The following is a 21,206-nucleotide window of genomic DNA, read 5'->3' as shown; positions in this document are numbered from 1 at the left end:
ACAACGCGCGAGTGGTATGCCGGCCCTGAGAGGCCGTGGTGGTTTTCAGCAAGTGAAAAGTCAAAGGACTATCCCTGGAAGAGTTAGATACACCGAAACGCGTCGACGCTTTTTTCAATAGAATTCAAGCCAAGGAGATTCCTGATATTTTGCACATTGTAATACTGGAAACCCTAACACATCTATGTAAAGGCTTTTTGGATCTGTTAATCTACAGAAAGAATAGGTTTTCTCTTTTTTGGGGGGTTTGTTTCTTATTCTTTTGCATTTTATATAATTTCCTTGTGACGGGTGGTAGGATCATGTTGATAATTTAGAAATTGTCTTCTCTTCATCCTTGATATGTTGGGTAAATGTGAAAATGTTTTAATTTATTGTACAATATGAGATGTGTTTATTTTATATGTTTTCAGTAGATTGCTATTTGACTCTATACTGAAATTTTAACCTATATGTTTTTTAATAAAAAGACTGTGAACGTTATGAATTAGTTTGTGTCCAGTGATTTAAACACAATATATCTTGTGAGTGAGTGATATAGCATCTTTTTTTAACTAACTCTTCCAGGGATAGTCCTTTGACTTTTCATTGTCCTTAGTACCCTGTTCCCTGGAACGTGTGGGGTCTTCTCTCTTTTTGCCGGTTTTCAGCAAGTGTCTAGGGGTAGAGGACGTGGTGCGTTTCCTCAGAACGGACGTTCCTTTCCCCCACAAAATTCTATGAATTGCTTTGATCAACAGAAAATTGCATCTGGTCAGTCGACTCAGTACTATGCTGATGACTATTATGTTGAGAGTGAGAATGCTGATTATAATGATTGCTAGCACAGCCATGGACAAAGAGAGGGAGTAGTGTCGATTCCAGTAGATCAGAGTGGGCCTTATGTTGCAGTAGCCACATCGGGTGTGGTAGAGCCTTTTCTTTTGGATACTGGTGCAGCGAAGAGTTCTATCATGCACTCTAAACTCCCTGGCGCACCTTTGTCTGGCTTAACTAATGTTTCAGTAGGATTCTCTGGCGCCCCAGTTCGTAACCCTGTTTCTAGTCCCTTGTCTCTTTCTATAGGGCCTTGTGAGTTGGAAGCACCTCTCATTTTAACGACAGGTTGTGGTGAGAATTTGTTGGGTTTGGATTTGTTGAAAAGGTTGCATGCAACATTGCATTGTTCTCCTTCGGGAGTACAGCTTACATTGGGTAAGAAAGTGATCTCTCCGATGTATTTGTCTAAAGATCGGCTTCCACCGGAATTGCGTTCTCTCCCTGATACTCTTTGGGCTACTGGTCCTAATGATGTGGGTCTTTTGGAGATTCCACCTTACGTTGTAACGCTTAAAGCGAACGTTAAATTGCCGCACATTCCCCAATATAGGATTTCTAGCGATGGTGAAAGAGCGCTTTTAGCGATCGTCTATGATTTGATTGAGAAAGATGTGATTGAAGAAACGAGAGGTAATGTGTGTAACAGTCTGTCCTGAAGCACACTGACTCTACTCAGCCACCTGTTTACAGGTTTGTGATCGATCTTAGAGAGGTTAACAAGATTGTTGTGCCACAGTTTCCAGTTGTTCCGGATATTACTGCTTTGTTGACTTTGATTCCTGCTTCAGCAGTATGGTTTTCTGTCATAGACTTGAAAAATGCTTTCTTCAGTATTCCAATTGCTGAGGAGAGAAGAGATATTTTTGGCTTCTCTTTAGGAGGCCGAAACTTCCGGTTTAAGAGAGCTCCCCAAGGCTATTGTGAAAGTCCCTCCATTTATAGTCAGGCTTTGAAAACTCAGCTCGATATTCTTGTGTTGCCTGCTGGTGCTGCTCTTATTCAGTATGTGGATGATCTGTTAGTGGCCGCTGATGATGAGAAAACTTGTAAAGAAGCTACTCTTTCTTTGTTGCGACATCTGTCGGACTTGCATCATAAAGTGTCACCTTCTAAGTTGCAGTATTGTCGCCAAGAAGTGACCTACTTAGGTCATCTCTTGTCAAAGGAGGGAAGAAGGTTGACCCCAGAACGAATTCAAGCGATTGCGCAAATGACTGTACCAAGCACGGAGAGAGAAGTGCGTGCTTTCTTGGGTATCACGTCGTATTGTAGACAGTGGATTCCAAATTTCTCTCTATTGGCGAAACCTCTGTTGGCTTTGACTTGTAAAGATACACCGAATCCTCTTCCGTGGTCTGACGATTGTCAGAAAAGTTTTTCTGAGTTGTGTGATGCATTGTGTTCTGCTCCTGTGTTGGGTACCCCCGACTACAGTAAGCCTTTTACACTCTATGTCCACGAGAGAGAGGGTTGTGCATTGTCAGTTTTGACTCAACAATTCGGTGATAAGCAGCGTCCATGTGCGTATTTCTCGTCAACTTTAGATCCGGTAGCTAGAGCGTTGCCAAGTTGCTTGAGAGCTACAGCGGCAGCGGCTGTTTCTATCCGACAGTCTGCTGGATTGGTGATGGACAATACGTTGGTTGTGATGGTTCCACATGCAGTGGATACTTTATTAAATCAAACCAAGACTCAACACCGTACTAGTGCGAGGTTGTCGGGTTATGAGTTGACGCTTTTGGCTAGTCATGTGCACATCAAGCGGTGCAATGTACTGAATACAGCGACATTATTGCCGATCTCTGTGGATATAGATTGTCAGGAACAGCATGGTTGTTTTTTGAGGACGGAAGAGGAAACGAAGGAGAGAGTCGACTTGAAAGACACTCCTCTTTTGGATCCTGATGGTATGCTATGGGTTGATGGGTCATGCTATAAGCTCCCGAATGGTGATACGACTGCAGCATATGCCGTAACGACATTATGCACAATTGTTGAAACTGCACGAGTGAGCCATAATTCGGAGCAAGCAGCAGAGTTGATTGTATTAACGAGAGCGTGTGTTTTGTCTGAAGGAAAGAGAGTGAATGTGTATACCGATAGTCAGTATGCGTTTGGTGTTGCCCATAGTTTCGGACGTTTGTGGAAAGAAAGGGGATTCCTCACATCCCATGGGACTGAGATTCAGCATGGACAGTTGGTGAATGAGCTTCTCGAGTCACTTACTTTGCCGAAGCAAGTTGCGATTGTGAAGTGTAGTGCTCATCGGAAGGTTACGGATGATGTTGGCCGTGGTAATGCGTTTGCGGATGAAGTTGCGAAAGACACAGCAAGAAATCTGATGAGTCGAATGTATGTGGCAGGCCCTGCGAGATGGATTGGTGATGTTGGAATGTGCGAAGATACGAATGAGAGTGTGAAATCGATACAGGCTGAAGCTACTGAAAGTGAGAAGAATGTTTGGAGAGAAACTACGGGTAGATTGGATTCGACTGGCTTTTGGGTTGAATTGTCAGAACACCAAAGATGGATGTTGCCAGATGCGTATGTGCTTGCGGTGGTTACGATGGCACATGGTTTGTCTCACATCAGTGTGAAAGGGATTTGTAAGTTGTTGGCTCCAGTATGGCAGAATGCTGGAATTCCCAAGTGTGCGGAGAATGTGGTCAAGAATTGCATGGTGTGTTTAATGTATAATCCTGGCAAGGGAACCCCAACTCCAGCTGGTCACTTTGCTCCTCCGACGTATCCGTTCGAGGTTTTGCAATTGGATTTCATCCACATGGAAAGATGCAATAATTTAAAGTATGTCCTTGTAGTTGTTTGCGCCTTTTCTAGATGGGTAGAAGCATACCCCCTAAAAGATAATACTGCCTCGTCCACTGCTAAAGTCCTGGTCAAAGAATATTTCCCTAGGTTTGGGTTGCCAAGGATGGTATGGAGTGATAACGGAAGTGAATTCGTGGGGAAGGTGATGAAGAGAGTGTGTGAAGGGTTGGGAATTCACCAGAAATTCCACGCTGCGAATCATCCCCAATCAGCTGGTTTAGTTGAGTGCTATAATGGCACGTTAAAGTTAAAGCTGGCTAAGATTCAAGCGAGCACTGGTCTTCAATGGCCTGATGCTTTACCGTTGGCACTTTTGTCAACTAGAACTACAGTACATTCCCGAATAGGCCTTAGTCCCTATGAGATAGTTTTTGGCCGTCCGGCAAATGTTTGGGAAGTGCCGAGGCCAATGAAGTTTAGTGACATCGAATACTCTACGCTAGTGGACTACTTGTATGACTTGACGACTAAATTGCGTGTCTTACACCAACAGGTTCATGATAAATTTCCGCCAGCTTCTGCGGACCCAGGTCACATCCTCAATCCCAGTGACTGGGTCCTGATGAAGAACTTTCAGCGAACCAAGAATGATCAGCCCCGCTGGACCGGCCCACACCAAGTCTTGTTGTCTACGAGGACCTCAGTGAAAGTTTTCGGGAAAAAGAACTGGATCCACGGCGTACATTGTAAGAGGGCGCCGTTGCCTCTGCCGTACGACCAGTGGGTCCGTGAAGGTATTGCAGATTCAGAGACTGAAAGGGTGCCGAAGTTTGCACCGTTTAGCGATGCTGAGTTGGTATGGAGAGGTTCCGAGAAAGAAGATGATGATGTTCTGCAAGAAGCTGTGCCTTTGTCTCTAAGATTGGACACTACTGAACCTGAACTATTATTCCAAAGTCAAACGAAGCCTGGAAAAGACCGTTATAATCTACGACCTAGGGACAATGAACTAATAAAGTGAATAATTCCTTTTTGATTTTTGGAACTGAACTCTCTCAGCCAAGAAACTTTTTTGGTATATTTTTGTGAACAACCATCCGGGTTCAGCTGTAGGGTCACGGTGTAAAGACTAGAGAGTGCAAGCCGAAGACGCAAGGTCGACGGTTCTGGTTGGTCTAAGGGTGTTCCCTGGGCTGACAGAAGCATTCCTTAGCAGAAGAAAACCAACCGCCGTGAACAGCATCGGTTAGAGGATGGAGTTTTTTGAGATTGAGAAAGCCGTTGAGAAAATTAATTTTAAGAAGAAACTGTTGAAAATTATGCATAGCAAATGTTTTCTGATCACATGTCTTTTGATGTTTTTTAGCATGACGTTAGCTTTGGTGGGTTGGTTTGTATTTTCTCTTCAACTGATTTCTGCACCCACGACTTTACCTGCTACTACTTCTTTGCATTCTTTTCATACTTTACCTGAACACGAACAGATTAGAAGGTCAGAATTTGTAAATAACTCATTCATACAGTTATTGCATCAACATCAGTTGGTGGTAAACATCACTAATTGCTGGGTGTGTGGTCTTATGCCGCATACTATGGATAGAGGTGTTCCCTATTTGATTTTACAGTTTAGTCAGAACGGGTCTTTGTGGGCTTTTCAGACTATGTTCCTTTATGCCCTTGAGGTTTATCCTCCGCGTTTTGGAAGAGAGAACACGAGTAACCAAGCTTTGGTGAAAGGAGTTTTAAACATGAGTAGAGATATCGAAACGTATAGGATTATTCCCAAGGATGAGTTATTAGCATATGTTGGTTGGAATGCAACCGGATATAGTATTAGTCTGGGTGAGAAGCAGAGACGAAAAAGGTCACCTCCGATTTGGATTGTACCCCATCGTGGTCATTTTTGTCTGCAAGGGAAAGGCAAGAATCCGTGAGCTCAGTTAGGGAAGAGTATTTGTACTCAGACGTATGTCTTTGCAACCCAAACGTCCCCACCGTTTTTAGCAGCTAAGGGCACGTATTTTGTCTGCTATGATAGAGCATATACATGGTTGCCCCCTGATTTTTCGGGAACATGTTATGTTGCATATTTGTTGCCTCCTACGTATACTGCTGCTGTAGATTACCACAGAACGAGAGTTGTTAGGGGTGTCTTCGATCAGGAAGATACTACGGGACAAGAAGTCGGAGACTTTTTCAAGGGTTTCCTACCATTTTGGGGACCTATGGCAAACTGTAGAAACTTGCGGCAATTAACAAGAGTGGTTGAATCCACCAAAAATGAAACTGCCGGTGCCCTTAGTAATCTGACCGCTGAGCTTCAAGCAGATCGCCTTATGACGTTACAGAATCGAATGGTTTTAGACGTCATACTTGCAGATCCAGGTGGGGTATGTAAAGTTATCCAATCGAGTTGCTGCGTTTTCATACCAGACAATACTCCTACAGTATACCAGGCCATTTCTAAGTTACATAAGATCTCTGAGTCTATAAATGTGGATAAAGGAGATTGGTCGTTGATTGGATGGTTTTGGGAACTGTTATCGACCTGGAGATGGAAGATTCTGATGATCATTGGGATGGCTTTAGCGATTCTTTTCCTGTTCTGTCTTTGTGTGCAGTGCGCTCCTGCTATATGTGGCCTCTGTGCTACTACGTGTGCAAGGAGACCTGTCCCAAGAGAGGTACTAAGTAATAGGATTATGCTCCAGCAACATCTTGATGATCTGATGAATATAGACTTGGATTCAGATTGATGTGAGTTTAGGTTATTGCCTATGTAAGGGCAAAAGGAGGGCCTGAGGTTCCGTGAATTCTGAACCCATTCCATAAAGGTCATGGTTTCGTTATGAATTTGATATTAGCGAACCGTAACTAGTTAGTGCGGCAAGTATGAGTGTTTTCGTCATGTTAGACTGATGGATTCACTACGTATTTAGGGATTTCGTTCTGAACCCTTGGGTTCCATTTTGTGTATGGCAGCCATTTTGTGGTTGCCCTCACATAGGCCGATGACTGTGGCTGAACAAGTCTTTTAAGTACATGTACACCTTAGCTCCAGTTCGTGCTGACTCCTGTTTGACCTGAGTGAACTGACCCTGTTGCCTGAAGCTGACCTTGTTAAACCAGTTCCTGCCCTTTAGCTGATCAAGATTAAGGATCAGAGCACAGGACATCATAAACTTTTACGGCACACAAATATGCCTTATCCTACTCTCACCTGTTTCTGCTCCTTTCTTTATGGTCTATTTACAATTGGGTTGTGCCCTTTTTTATTATGGGTTCGTTCGACCTGTCTAAAGAAGAATGTTGGGTTTGACCGATGATTGATCATGGGCTGGGCAACTGAAAAGTGGGTTTTACCATCATGCGATACCTTTGGTGTGAATACATGTGATTGGACAGTTTGTAAATGTTAGGCATTTGTCTGGAATGTGATTTTTGGCATAAAAAGGGATGACTTGCTTGTAAAATTGAGCAGTCTCCTGAGAACTCATACCGTGATGATTTTTAGGACTTCTGTTACTGGCTGCAGCCAATAAATTTGATCCCGTGTCTCTGTATTCTAAGACAGGTGAACCCGAAGACTTTGGGCGTGCCCCTGGCGCCGCTGGGTCTTAAATAACCCGGTTCTTCAAGTCTTTGGTGATACCTCAGGCGGCATCCAAGTCAATTGGTATTTTGCAAACCATGGATGGGTCCAAACTGAGGTGACATGATGTGTAAAATAACCGTGGACTAGGATGAGGTCCGAGTATTTACCAGTGACTGAGAATAATTCAAGCATTCCATCCTTTACTTTTTGTATACTTTAGTGTGTCACCCATGAGTGGGACATATATGCTCAGACCTGTGCACCCTGTGTCACTGGAACAAAGCTATACCTGGGTGATGAGTCCTAACTAGGGTGACACCAGTCCTGGGTTGCTTGTGTTCCGGTTCAGAGAGGATCTGGCCTCGCCGTTCGAGCTGGACTGTTCGCATTGGAGCAGCATCAAGACAGATTTGCATATGGCTGGGCCCAAACTGCGCTGACCTGAAGTGCAAACTAACTATGGACTAGGATGCGGGCCTAAGTAATTACCACTGGCTGAGATTCATTCAAGCATTCCATCCATCATTTTTTTCTGCATACTGTAGTGATCCAGATTTAACGCATCTCTTGAGAACTGTTGGTTGCATGGCAAAAGCTGCACCAAGGGGTTTAAGTGGGATGAAAGAATTGGGGGGTGTCTCAAATGGGTGTGGTTGATGTAATAAAGGGTGTGGCTTAAAAACACCTGGGCTAAAAATCTGTGCTAAGCACAGTGTGCCGCCCAGCTAGTATTTTGCTGCTTCTGTCATTGCATCCAAATATATATTACTGCAAGTGACATTATACAAGGCAGGAGTTTTGGCTTAGCCAATGGTTGTTAGTTGCATAAGATAAATAATCAATAACTATGGCTTCGTTGTATATAATATTGAAAATGCTTCCGTTTTGAAATAATGACTGTGAAAGAACTATAACGAGTCTCTTTGAAGTTACATCAAAGGCAGTAAAAGGTAGTACTGCTGCTGACTTACGTTTTTTTTTTTACCCTGGTGGTGAGTGCAAAAGTGGAGAGCCGAATGAGGCCCGTCTCAGCACCTACTTTTTAGAACTGACGGTGCTGAACACTGGGGGAACCTGGCCCACTTAAAGCCCTGGATGTACCTTCACTTATTAATCCTTAGTGCTGTGGTTCCTCTGCACTGTGGTCTGAAAGCGGCATCCATTTGTGACCTGTACCTCAGCCAGAAGCGTGGGTTGGGTCAATTTAGACTTCTTTTCTCCTGCGCACCACAGCCCGCAATGCACAAGAGGCAACTTGATTCTATGGGCACATTACGTTACGTAGAAACGGACTAGAAACTCTGTTACTCAGGACAAGCAAGTGTAATGGATGCACAGTTGATATAGTGGATATAGAATAAATAGAATATAATGGAGGAAAGCATTAGCAAAGCCAACAGGGTGGTCTTACATTTTTAGCTATAAACCAAACCTATCAGCTTTGCCAAAGCTGGTGGGCATGCTGAATTTGTATCTCAGCAGCTGCCTGGCAGCAGGAGCACGTGACGTGCTGGCCATTTGAATCTTATCAGCAGTGGATGAATGCGGTTGGTAGTGAATGCAAGGGCTACTCCTATAATGGAAACCATTAGAGGAACAGTACTTGGGCATCCCTAGTTTTCCATTTGCCTTTTGTTCCGTAAAGTTAACCCATGTATCTCTAAAGTGTCCCGGACCAGACTCGCAACAAAAAGCAGCCCTGGCAAATCTTGTCAGACCAGTCCTGATAATGCATGTACAGATCGTGAGGAGCCTGCCCACTTCAAGGGTGTGTGATGGGAGTTCTTCCCCCAAGAAATTTGGGAGACAATGTAACATATGATGAGTTTTACAGCATATTTTTCGTTGAACATTGCCTCTTCTTTGAATTGATGGAGACAGGGCTGCATGGCTCAATGAAAGAACAGTTGGATGGTGAGGAGTGGGTGGATGAATTAATTCAAGATAGGATGGAAATGAATAAAGACTTTTACCAACGTAAAGCAAATGGTGTCAATGCACTGACCAAGGGTGGGTGCTCTGGCTTTAAACTTAGTTTCTGCATTAAAACATCTCTATCAACAGAAACGCTATGGGGTATATTCTCAAGAACGTGAGATAACCAACGCAAATTTAGCTTAACGCAACTTTGCATTTCGCAGCCTATCGTGAGAAAATAACACCGTCCTAACTTCCAATTCCCAACCCGGCGGCAGCATGCGATAGAAGCAGGATAATGCACCAAATGACCGTGTAAAATTCAACGCGACAAACAAAAAATGTGAAACACTAACGCCAAAAAAAGTTGCGATGCCCCAATGCGTGATACCAAAATCAGTGAAAACCAGCGACAGGCCTGCAATTCTCACACGTCATGCGGGAAAATGCACTGAAAAAGCAACACAAAAAAACACATCAAAACCAAATCAAACTGTGTAGCACAATGGATGCACCTGGACCAAGTGCAGAGGACAACCCAAACCCCACAAGCCCCACGGAGGACCAGCCAGGAACCCGGTGTTCGGGAAGGGCAAGGAGAAGAGGAAGACGGTGATCAGTCCGTAGGGAGACCGGATCCTCGTCACGGAGGTGACAGAGCACTACCAACAACTGTTCGTCACCTCCACTGCGGCATTGGCAACACAAACGGCAATATGGCAGACCATTGTTACCAACGTCAATGCAGTCGGAGTGTCGAGGAGGTCAATGGAGGAGGTCAAGAGGTGCTGGCATGATGTGCAACGCCAAACCAAACCAAACAGAAACTCGCCGCCAACAGGAAGGCAGCAAAGGCGACTGCAGGTGAGAGTCTTGCACCACAGGAGGAGCTGGATGAGCTGGAGGAAATGGTGGCCACAGTTAGCAGTGTGGAGACGGTGGCAGGAGTTGGGGTTCTGGACACAGCTCGATATGACCGGACCCAACAGCAACAGGGTGAGTAACGACAAGGGACCGGGTGGACAGGGGGAGATGGGCACAATGGCACTCATGCACAATCATGTGTAGCACACTGCACATGCACAATGATTGTGGAACATGTTCCTGATACCCTTGGCACACTGCAGCACACATACAAACACCAAGTATGCCCCCGTCCACCATGTGCACAAATGGGCCCCCTCCAAATCACCAACTACACAACCTATCCATGCACATGTGCTGAATCCAGAAAAGCAGCGGCTGAGTGAGCCATACTGACTAAAGCAAGTGACACTGCATGACCGATAGCATGGCTGCAGCCATAGTACATGACATGGTGCACGATTCGACATGGAGGTGGTCCAGTGTGGATCACATCCATAAAGGAGCAGGTCACACTTCGACACATCCACGTGCACCCACAACCCATGCTGTCCAATGCACACAGCAGACAAACAATGCACAAGACCACAAAATCTGTCCAAGAGCACAAATGACCCAAGTCGCAAACATTTCAGCCTCTGAAAAGCACACAATTCAGAGGCACACCGCCTCAAAGGGATAAGGGTCCAAGAAATCAGAGCTGCAGGGACGACTCTCCCACAATGCAGCACACAAACATAGCAATCAAGAGGTTCTGCTTGTGCGTAGTAACTGGCCACTCACATCTGCAATTGTCAGACTTGGCTCCACAGAATCCAGTTGTAGCATATAATGGTCCACCTCCAGACGTCACAAACACTCTAATTATATTACACAGAGTATTTGAGCCATTAGGTGAGGGAAAGGAAAGGTAAGGGAAAGGGTAGGGCCTGCAGGGAAGGGAAACCTGAAACGACAAAGGATACACTTATAAACAAAAGCATACAACATCAGTCTACACTCATATGGTCTCACTAGAATGTCTATATACCTGCTTCAAAAGGGAAACACAATCTCCGCTGAATGCCTCTTCAACAACTCCCCTCGTGACTTTGTTTTGCCTAATGAAAACATAGAACATACTCATAATGCATTCTTAACCCTTTCCTCTTGAAAGATAGACATGTGCATTATAGAACAGACCCCTAGGCATACCATGAAAGGAGCATGAGGATTGTGTGAAATAATGGATTCTGGTAATTCATTCCAAAGGACAAGAAAATAAAGATAATATCCCTTCTTTATGGCGAATAAATTAATACTCCAGCTGTAAGCACCACTATGATCCACAGATACGGTAATGTGTAGGAGGCAAAAACCACAACACTCCGCTCTGTTATGTGGTGGTGTACTGATACATACTATCCTGCCATGTGCCAGTTTTCAATAGAGTGAGAATGCACTGAAGCATTTTCCTAGTGCATGTGAAAAAACATTGTTTGTGGAACACGGAAGCGTGTAGACCTTTAACCACTGCACTCCGCTTCCTAACTGAGAATCCTCCGTATAGCAAATCCACACGGTAGCGTGTAGTTGAGACCACTACAGCACTCCGCGTTAACAGTAGCAGGGAAAACAAAGAAAACAATGAAGGATATCGGTGTCAGTTGCGCTCAATGAAAGTTACAGTCACTTCGATATTGGCACACCCACACAAATGTAAAACAAACGGCAGCGCGTAGCAGAATACTACCGCGCTCTGCTTGGGCAAGTAATTGAAAGTATGTTGGAATCCAACAGCAGCGCGGTGGAAAGCAGCGTGCTCCGTAATAGATCAAGGGGAAAACGAGGTCCTCCCTCGGACGAGAATCAGGCGGCAACCTCCCTTCGCTTAGATCTTGGCCAGGAATGACGTGCAGGAAAGCCTTTCCCCACGCCAGGAAACGCTGGAACAACAATGGAATTACACGCAACAGGAAGCGTGTCCTCAAGGCTGAAATACCTCCCCTCTCCCAGAGGATCATGGGAGATGTAGTTTATCATGTAATGCAGGAGCAATATCGTGGATCCTGACAGTATGTCCTCCCTCCTAGCGCCTCCAAGGACCAGGCCGAGCAGGGAACCTACGATGGAAAGAGCGAATGGCCGCAGGAGCATGTACGTTCTGCGCAGGTTCCCAAGAGTCATCCTCCGCCGAGTACCCCTTCCAGGATACCAAATACCACAGAACACCTCTCCGCACCTTGGAGTCTTTGATGCTCTTCACCTCGTACTCAAAACCCCCATCACGGAACACCGGAGGAGGCGCACGCCGTCTGGCAGAGAAAGCAGGCTTCAATAGGCTGAAATGAAACACCGGGTGTATTCTGAGAGTACCAGGCAATTTCAATTTATAAGCCACAGGATTGGCTTTCTTCAAAATGACATAAGGCCCAATATGTCGAGGATGAAAGATGCTACCCAACTTGAATCTGATGTTACGGGTGGAAAGCCATACTCTGTCCCCCACCTGATAAAAGGGGCCTTCTGCCTGGTGCTGATCCTCCCACCTTTTGTACTCCTTCTTTGCCTTTAGCAGATGTACTCTAACCTTCCTTTGTATCGAATGTATCATCTGCATTTGCCCCATAAAGGTAGGCTGATTAGCCACCTCCTCTGGGATACGAACAGGAAGTATTCGGGCATCGAAGCCATAGGTAGCACAAAAAGGAGAAACACCCACTGAACTGTGCCAAGCATTGTTATACGCTTCCTCCGCCATCCACAACAGAGAGACCCATGAGTCCTGGTCGTCAGTAGCGTAGCACCGAAGGTATTTCTTCAGAGTTTGGTTCAGCCTTTCTGTTTGCCCATCAGTCTGGGGGTGGAAACTTGTGGAAAGCGAGGATTGGATATGTAATGCCTGACACCATACTTTCCAGAACCTGGCAATGAACTGTGGGCCCCTATCAGACACGATAACTTCTGGCACACCATGTAAACGAATAACGTTGGTCAACAGCAATTGTGCAGGTTGTCCAGCGGTGGGAAGATTCACACATGGAATGAAATGACCCAATTTGGTGAGACTATCGATGACTACTAATATGGCTGTCTTACCCTGATCAGATGGTAGTCCAGTAACGAAGTCTAAACTGATATTTTGCCACGGCCTTTTAGGAGTGGGCATAGGTATCAACATGCCTTACTTCCTACCAGTCTCGTTTTTTGCTCGTGCACATTCTTCACACTGCCCTACCCACTTGGATACATCGTTTTTTTCTGTGTTCCACCAGAAATGACGTTGAAATAGCTGAAAAGTCTTACTCACCCTTTGATGACCTGCCAAAGGGGAATCATGGCACTACTCAAAAGCCCTCTTTTGCTATGCTGTGGTGGGTAAATACAATTTGTTATCTTGGAAAGGCAGTCCTTGTTTTAAGATACGACCACTTCCCTTAGTTACCCAAGTCACCCATGCATCCTGGTCTTTTGACTGGTGGATTTTATCCAAAAAGTTGTCTGCCTGAATCACGCAAACCACTCTTACAGGGTCCACGATTGCCTCCAATGCTGATTCGCTACTCGCTTTGTCTGCATGAGCCTGTCTGGATAATGAGTAACCCTGGGCGTAGTATGCGTAGTGGGGCTACGCGAGGCTACGCAAAGTGGGCGAGAAACTACACCCACCAACGCACTTCGCGTAGCCCCACTACGCGCCGCCTGCCCCCCTCCTCTACATACCTAATTTTTGTAAATGCTCAAAGAAAAGTAAATAAAAGGCACTTACCTTGTCTGCTGCGTCCCGGGGTTCCCTCTTCTCATTCGTGCTGCCGTCTTGGATACCAATGCGCATGCGCGGCCGCCCGCGCATGCGCATTTCTTGCGAGAAATACGCATGTGCGGGCGGCGGTAGTCCATAAACGCTCTCAGATCACTGTTAGCCTTCTTTTTGAAAAACAAAGGAGATGCAGCAGGAGATCTGGATGGCCTGATGAATCCTATATCCACATAGTGGTCCAAGTATTGGTTTAAATGTTTAGTCTCAGGAACAGACAGGGCATACACACGACATAATGGAATGGTGGCACCGTCCACTAGATCAATGCAACAGTCATACATCCTGTGTGGTGGTAGCTGTGCTGCCTTACTTTCACTAAATACGTCTTTGTAAGACAGGTATTCAGAAGGTAACGTAACCCTTTTCTCGACAGCAGTTGCCACAACCAATGGAAACAACAACGCGGCTGTCCTTGTGGTTTTGTGTGCTTCCATGTGCTCCTTACATTCGTCAGACAAGAACTGAACCGTCTTGGCCTTCCAGTCTATCAAAGGGTTGTGGTGACTTAACCAAGGTATTCCCAGAATGACCTCGTATTGTGGGGCCTCTATGATATTCAAAGACAGCTCTTCTCTATGTCTCCCCTCTTTCACTGCAACCGACAGCACCACAACGTCAGTCTGTTCAGTGATGAGACCGGATTTCAATGGTTTCCCATCTACGGCTAACACTTCTTTAGGTGTGTCTCTAGTTACTCTTTCCAACGACAAAGTGGACACCAGCCCACTGTCTGTAAAATTACCTGTAGCCCCTGAATCTATCATAACCATGACCTGATGTACCTGTAACTGACTCTCAAGCCTCATGGGAAGAATGATGTGTGTCTCAGTGTCTTGTAAGGTTAGAATGGTTAAAGATGGTATTTTCCAAGGTTGTATCTCACCCACCCCTTCTTGAGATGTCTCAGACGTAACAGCCGGTGTATTTAAAACCGAAACCGCTATCTTTTTACTCCGAGTCCATCCCCCTGAGGTCTTTGGTTTGGTGGGGCATTCTCTTACATAATGACCTTTCTTGCCGCAGTACATGCATAGCCCTAGCGCACTACGGCTTTCTTTCTCCTCTTTGGATAAGGGAGCCCGAACAGCCCCTATTTCCATGGGTTCATTGCCTGTCTCTGAAGGGGGTAGGGCCCTATGAGGGTTTAAATCAGACCTAAAAGATCCCCTATCCCATCTTCTCCTCTCACCTCCTCTTTCAGCTAATCTACCGTCCAATCTCAGAGTCAGATTAATCATGTTTGCACAGGTGGCCGGTTGTGGGTCGATTTGTGCTATGTTATCTTTTAATCCTTCTCTTAACCCTTGGTAAAAGAGTGACTTTCTTTTTTCTTCGGGCCACGCGGTCTCTGCCACCAATCTATTGAAATTAGTCAGATAGGTCACCAAATCGCTTCTCCCTTGTCTAAGGTCCAGTAATTCTCTATCTGCACTAAATGTAGTGGCCCTTCTGTCGAACACCCTTTCAAACTCCGTTCGGAATGCCGACCAATCATACAGCACAGCATCATTGTTTCTCACTAACGGTACTGCCCAATTGGCAGCGTCTCCTATCAAGTAAGATATGGCGAAAGCCACACTTGAGTGATTATTGAGGAACGAGGCTGGTTTGCAGGAAAAATGTAGCATGATATGTGTTAGAAACACTTGTGTCTTTGATGGATCCCCGGAATATCTCTCTGGGCTAGCCAGAGGGATAGGCGGTGGAACTGTGACCTGAATCTGAGGTGAAGGAGGGGAAGCATCAAACGGATTCCTTGATAACTTATCCACCTTCTCCCTTAAAGCTGCTGGTAATGTGTAGGAGGCAAAAACCACAACACTCCGCTCTGTTATGTGGTGGTGTACTGATACATATTATCCTGCCATGTGCCAGTTTTCAATAGAGTGAGAATGCACTGAAGCACTTTCCTAGTGCATGTGAAAAAACATTGTTTGTGGAACACGGAAGCGTGTAGACCTTTAACCACTGCACTCCGCTTCCTAACTGAGAATCCTCCGTATAGCAAATCCACACGGTAGCGCGTAGTTGAGACCACTACAGCGCTCCGCGTTAACAGTAGCAGGGAAAACAAAGAAAACAATGAAGGATGAAGGATATCGGTGTCAGTTGCGCTCAATGAAAGTTACAGTCACTTCGATATTGGCACACCCACACAAACGTAAAACAAACGGCAGCGCGTAGCAGAATACTACCGCGCTCCGCTCGGGCATGTAATTGAAAGTCTGTTGGAATCCAACGGCAGTGCGGCGGAAAGCAGTGCGCTCCATAATAGATCAAGGGGAAAACGAGGTCCTAACTTGGACGAGAATCAGGCGGCAACCTCCCTTCGCTTAGATCTTGGCCAGGAACGACGTGCAGGAAAGCCTTTCCCCACGCCAGGAAACGCCGGAACAACATTCGAATTACACGCAACAGGAAGCGTGTCCTCAAGGCTGAAATACCTCCCCTCTCCCAGAGGATCATGGGAAATGTAGTTTATCATGTAATGCAGGCGCAATATCGTGGATCCTGACAGCCATTGCCTGACACTGTGTGAAGATAATGTACGAGTACAACCACACATCCGTCATGTAGTCGAAAATCCCACTGTCTGCCATCAAATAGGCAGCTCCACCAAAATAGTCACAATGTACATCGTCATGCAGTCTGTATGAAAACATCTGCAAAGCGTCATACATACATACTTGGGACACTCTGTTAACCTGCATCTCCCCTTTACATTGCAGAGGGACAATCAAGACCTACTGCAGAGTAGACCACAAATCTCATCAGTGATAAAGAAGAAGACAACCTGCACATATGTACAGCCACCCTCCAACGGAAATTGGACAGCCTCCGCTCCCCACCCCCAGGAGCAGGGCATCCCAGCTGCCTCGAGGTGACCCCACCACCTCCACAGACCACACAGCTGGAAACACACACCACAACTGCTGTCTCCCAGGACCCTGCCCAAACAACACATGGAATTTCAACGCCGTGTGTTGGGTTGCCAGGTGGAGATGGCTGGTCAGCTGCGGGTGGGTTTCGAGCTCGTGGCAGCCAAACTCAATGCCATACGTGGGTGTCTGAGTCCCATCAGAGACCACTTACAGTCCCTAACGGACAACCACTGTCCGTACCATGCTCTCCAACAATCCTTGGCTGACATCGCTGGGGCCATTACTCAGATACAAGAACTGTCAGACAGGGACCAATGCAATAACAGCACAGTGTTGGCACAGATGCGCAGGACAATGGAGACCATGGAGCAGATGCAAGCTAAAAGGATGGCTGCCACGGCTGAACACCAGTGAGATGGTGCTGGGATCTTCCATGCCTTGCAGTTCCTCATCTTGCCATTGCTGCCACTGAGCCTGTCCCAGATAACTGCTGCGGGAACTGTGACACACACACATCTCCGACCCCTGATGTATCAGTGGCACACAGTGATGAAGCCCCTACACCGCCACACACACCGGACACAGAAGTATCAGAGGAGTAAGGTGTGGATGGTAATTATTGTGTGAGGAAGGAGGTAGTAGCATCCATCACCGCCATATGGCCTGTCCCAGCCTGGTTCAGCCCTATGCATTATGCCCTGGGACAACACCTCCCACTGACCTCCGGAACACTCTGCGACATTCACATGGCCCCAGAGACATGGACTGCCATATCATGACTGATTGACAATTAAACAGAAATCCTGCTTCGGACTTCCAATTCACTTTTCAATCCTCAAAGAACTCTGGTTGGCCCACCACTGGGCTACCATGTAATGTGGGCTTGGCATGGCCATGTATAGCCCCAGCTCCGGCATTCACCAGAATGTGAATAAAACATTTGAAATCACACAGATGTGTCCTGACTAGTTCACTCAGGTATGAAAGTATGGATGGATGTAGGGACAATGATTGCCCAAGAAGGTGCACCCTGGTAAATGACATCAATGCGCATGTTTGACCCTGAGCCACATGGCCAATTAGATGACTGTGAAAGTGACTACTAGATGTGGCCTCATTGCACATGAACAACAATCTTGCAACCCCTAGCGTAGGCACACAACCATACATTCAATAGGGCTGTGTGTAGGAATGACCAAATCGGTAGCGTGCCAGAAGTGGTTTTCTACATCACATGTGACAACAAAACTTCACTTCGCATACCTACTCACACACATCTGTGTGGACACATTCTGTTTTGATCCATAACATTGCTCTACATGGTCATAGGTTGGACACCATACTCACATTGCTGAAGACACTTAAGTGCACAGGCATGCCAGCAACTATCCCAAAACAATGTCTGCCTCACAGAGGTGGAGCTGTCAAAAGGGACCCACCCCATTGTACATGCGTCAGTCAGGCCATCCCTGTGTAGGGACGATGCTCATTGTGGCCCACGATTTGTCAATCTAATCAACACACAACACAGTTAGACACCAGTGAAGTTACGTAGACTTTTTTGGCATGTGCGTGTCAGTACGGACAAGGCAACGGCCACAACATGCAGGGAAATGCTTAAGACACTTACAGGCAGCATGGGAACATGTCGAGGTGCAAGAAATGGGGAGGCAAAAAGGTACACAGAATCCTTGTGGATGGCAATGGTCTCACCCTACCTTGCTGGACGAGTCATGTGGTGTTTTAAGTCTGCCCATTGTTCCGTGTGAGGGGACATGACTCACAGCCCATGGGATCTGCATAGTGCTGTGCCACCGGACTGAGCCGACTGTCTGCTCTGCTGACAGTGATCAGGTGACAGTGTCCAACAAGGTCACATGTCGTGCTACATTGCCATGTGTGTACTCTCCCCCCTGCAGTATGTCCTAATTGGGAATGTTTCCAAACAACGCTGTGCTGCTCTGACCATGGAACCACATCACCTTGCACAGGTGTGTGTACATAGGAGTAGCTCCCTGCACATGCATTCTGAGTCCAGACGAAAGCAGACATGTCAACTGTTGTGGTGGGATATGTGAGCATTCCCCATGAAGCAACAAGGTGTTGGGACCTGTGCTGTGGGTGACAATCCGATGTGGCTGCAGGAACGTAGTTACTCATCCATGAATGCAAGGGCAGCTTCATGGGCAATGTGTTCCAATGGTACATTGTTGTCAGGTTCAAGGAACACCAGGTGTAGCCAATCCATTAACTGGTTAGGGCAGATGTGCTCAGTCCACGCAGTTTCAACAATCTGCAACACAGCCCAATAGAGGAGCGCCTCAATGTGGTCACTGCACATGAGGTGTTGTGCAATCTCCCATGCACAACTGCCAGCACACACGCCAAAGATCAAGGCATCCCATGCACGGGTATCCCGGTGACACTCCTGTTCATGGGCCAACAGGGGGCGCCATGTCAGGTCATAATCCAATTCAGCTACCGTTGCGTTAGATAGGCAGACCTCAATGGGGCACTTGAATGTGCATGATCGGCAGTGGTACCAGGGCTGGACGCAGGTGACATAGGCAAGACGGAAACTCAGCCGGAAACTGATTCACAACACTGCCATTGGCACAGGTCCCAACAGATGCAGCATTCGTGCACGGTACAGTTCCCCGTGACAGGGGTTATGCATGTGCCTGGGAATGCCTGACATTGCGTTTGTTGGTCTCATCGCAGAGCATCCCTCAGACTGGCGACAGTTTGGTGGATGATATGCCACAGTTCTGGGCAAAGAGTTGTATGTGTGTGCAATGTTTGGATGTATGTGTAGTTTTTAAACAATGTGTCAAGGCCATCCCTTGCAGGTGTAGGTCATGCAGGGACAAGTGTGTGTGTGGTGTGGGCATGGTGGCCTTTCATTAGCGCAGTTCTTGGTGTGGGAGTCGTCGGAGACTGGTATGGTATCTCACGCAGGGTATGCCAGGTGCATTCAGGACCAAGGTCAGGGGTTCGGTTGGCCTTCTGCCTTGTGTATTGAGACAAAGAAGCTTACATACCTAATTTTAGTCTGACTACTGTTTGCATTTCTTAAATGTGATGTGTCCTTCGCACTGACTTTGATCCCCGGCCTGTGATTTGGGGTGCACCTATTTCGAGACACACGCAGCTGTTGCCAAGTTTGCATGTGCCAAGGGCCCGATTGGCCTTCCGCTCCTTGTTCTGTCTCTCTCTTTCTCTCGCTTTCGTTCTCTCTCTCTCTTTTTCTCTCTCTCCCTGTCCTTAGATGAGTGCCTGACACACCTTCCCATCTTGGATAATGTCTGGCAGGCTGTGAATCACAGATTGCCCAGGGATGTCCGCCATGGCTCTTCAAAATAGTTGTTTGGAGACAAATTGGAATGAGATACCTTGTTTGGTCTTTCAAGGGTGTATGAATGAATCAGGATTTCAGTACTCACATGTATGTTGAATGTTGCAATTGTGCAACATCAGGTGGGTGCTTTTCTTCATATTTCTGTGCCGTTGATGTGCAGCGTCTTGGTCCGGGGGAGGTGGGGGGTGCCTGGTGGGGTGTGGGGGTTGTCCTGGGGGTGGTGGCAGTGGGTGTTGTGGCCCTCTTAGGTGTCCAGACCCGCATTTTCAGTGGCTCCATGGCATCTGTTGCCCTTCAGGGGTGGCTCTGGGCTGGGCTCCCTTTTGTGGTGCATGCTGTCGTCCGACTTTGCATCAGGTCGAAGCAGGTATTAGTTTCCTGCTGCTAACGCAGCTTATCGCATATTTTGGGTTCTTGTCGCTGATCTGGCTGGTCGTTGAGAATGTTGCGGAGTGGTGTTGCGGCTTTTGGCACAGGAACGCCTACTCTGCATCTCATTAGCGATAGTTGCCGGCGTCATCTGTGGCAATGTTTTTTGCGTCAGCCATCGCAGGTAAACTGGTGATATGGGTTGTTAACGCCAGCTTGTGAATGGTGCGATAAAGTTATCGCCACTTTGGCTGCGATAAAGTGCCATTAACTCCGCGATCATTCCTTAAGAATATACCCTTACGATTTCTTATGAAACATGAACAGCCTGAACCTATTTAACAGTGCACTAATTTAGTGCCTCTAAGAATTAAACACAAAACATTAACGCTTGATCTAAAATGGGAGAGAGAATAAGATAACCATGTAGTACCTTGCACAAAAAACTTGTCTCAATTCTGGATTGCACTTCATCACATTTTGTGATCCTAGGCAATTTTTCACAGTGCCTTCTTTTCAAACAGCATTACCCGAGAAAACCCTAAAAGAAATGTTTTGGGGTGTCCGCAGATAAAAAGCAAAAGAGTATCTTACTTCATCTGTAGTAACACCTCAGGTCACATATAGGAGGTAAAAGACAGCTTTCCTTTTGGTTCACTTATAGCAATGTTTTCTGGGTAGAGTTGGGGTATGAATGTTTCTAAGTTTATGATTAGAATCTGTCACTTCTAACAGTTGTCACTCAAACTCAATATAATGGCATTACTCAATACACTACATTGAAATGCATTACAAAAATAACATTATAAAGAAATGCACTGTTTTGAATTTTAA

This window comes from Lissotriton helveticus, chromosome 5_1 (genome assembly GCF_964261635.1).
Source record: "Lissotriton helveticus chromosome 5_1, aLisHel1.1, whole genome shotgun sequence".
NCBI classification, from domain to species: domain Eukaryota; kingdom Metazoa; phylum Chordata; class Amphibia; order Caudata; family Salamandridae; genus Lissotriton; species Lissotriton helveticus.
This window is presented reverse-complemented; position numbering follows the sequence as displayed.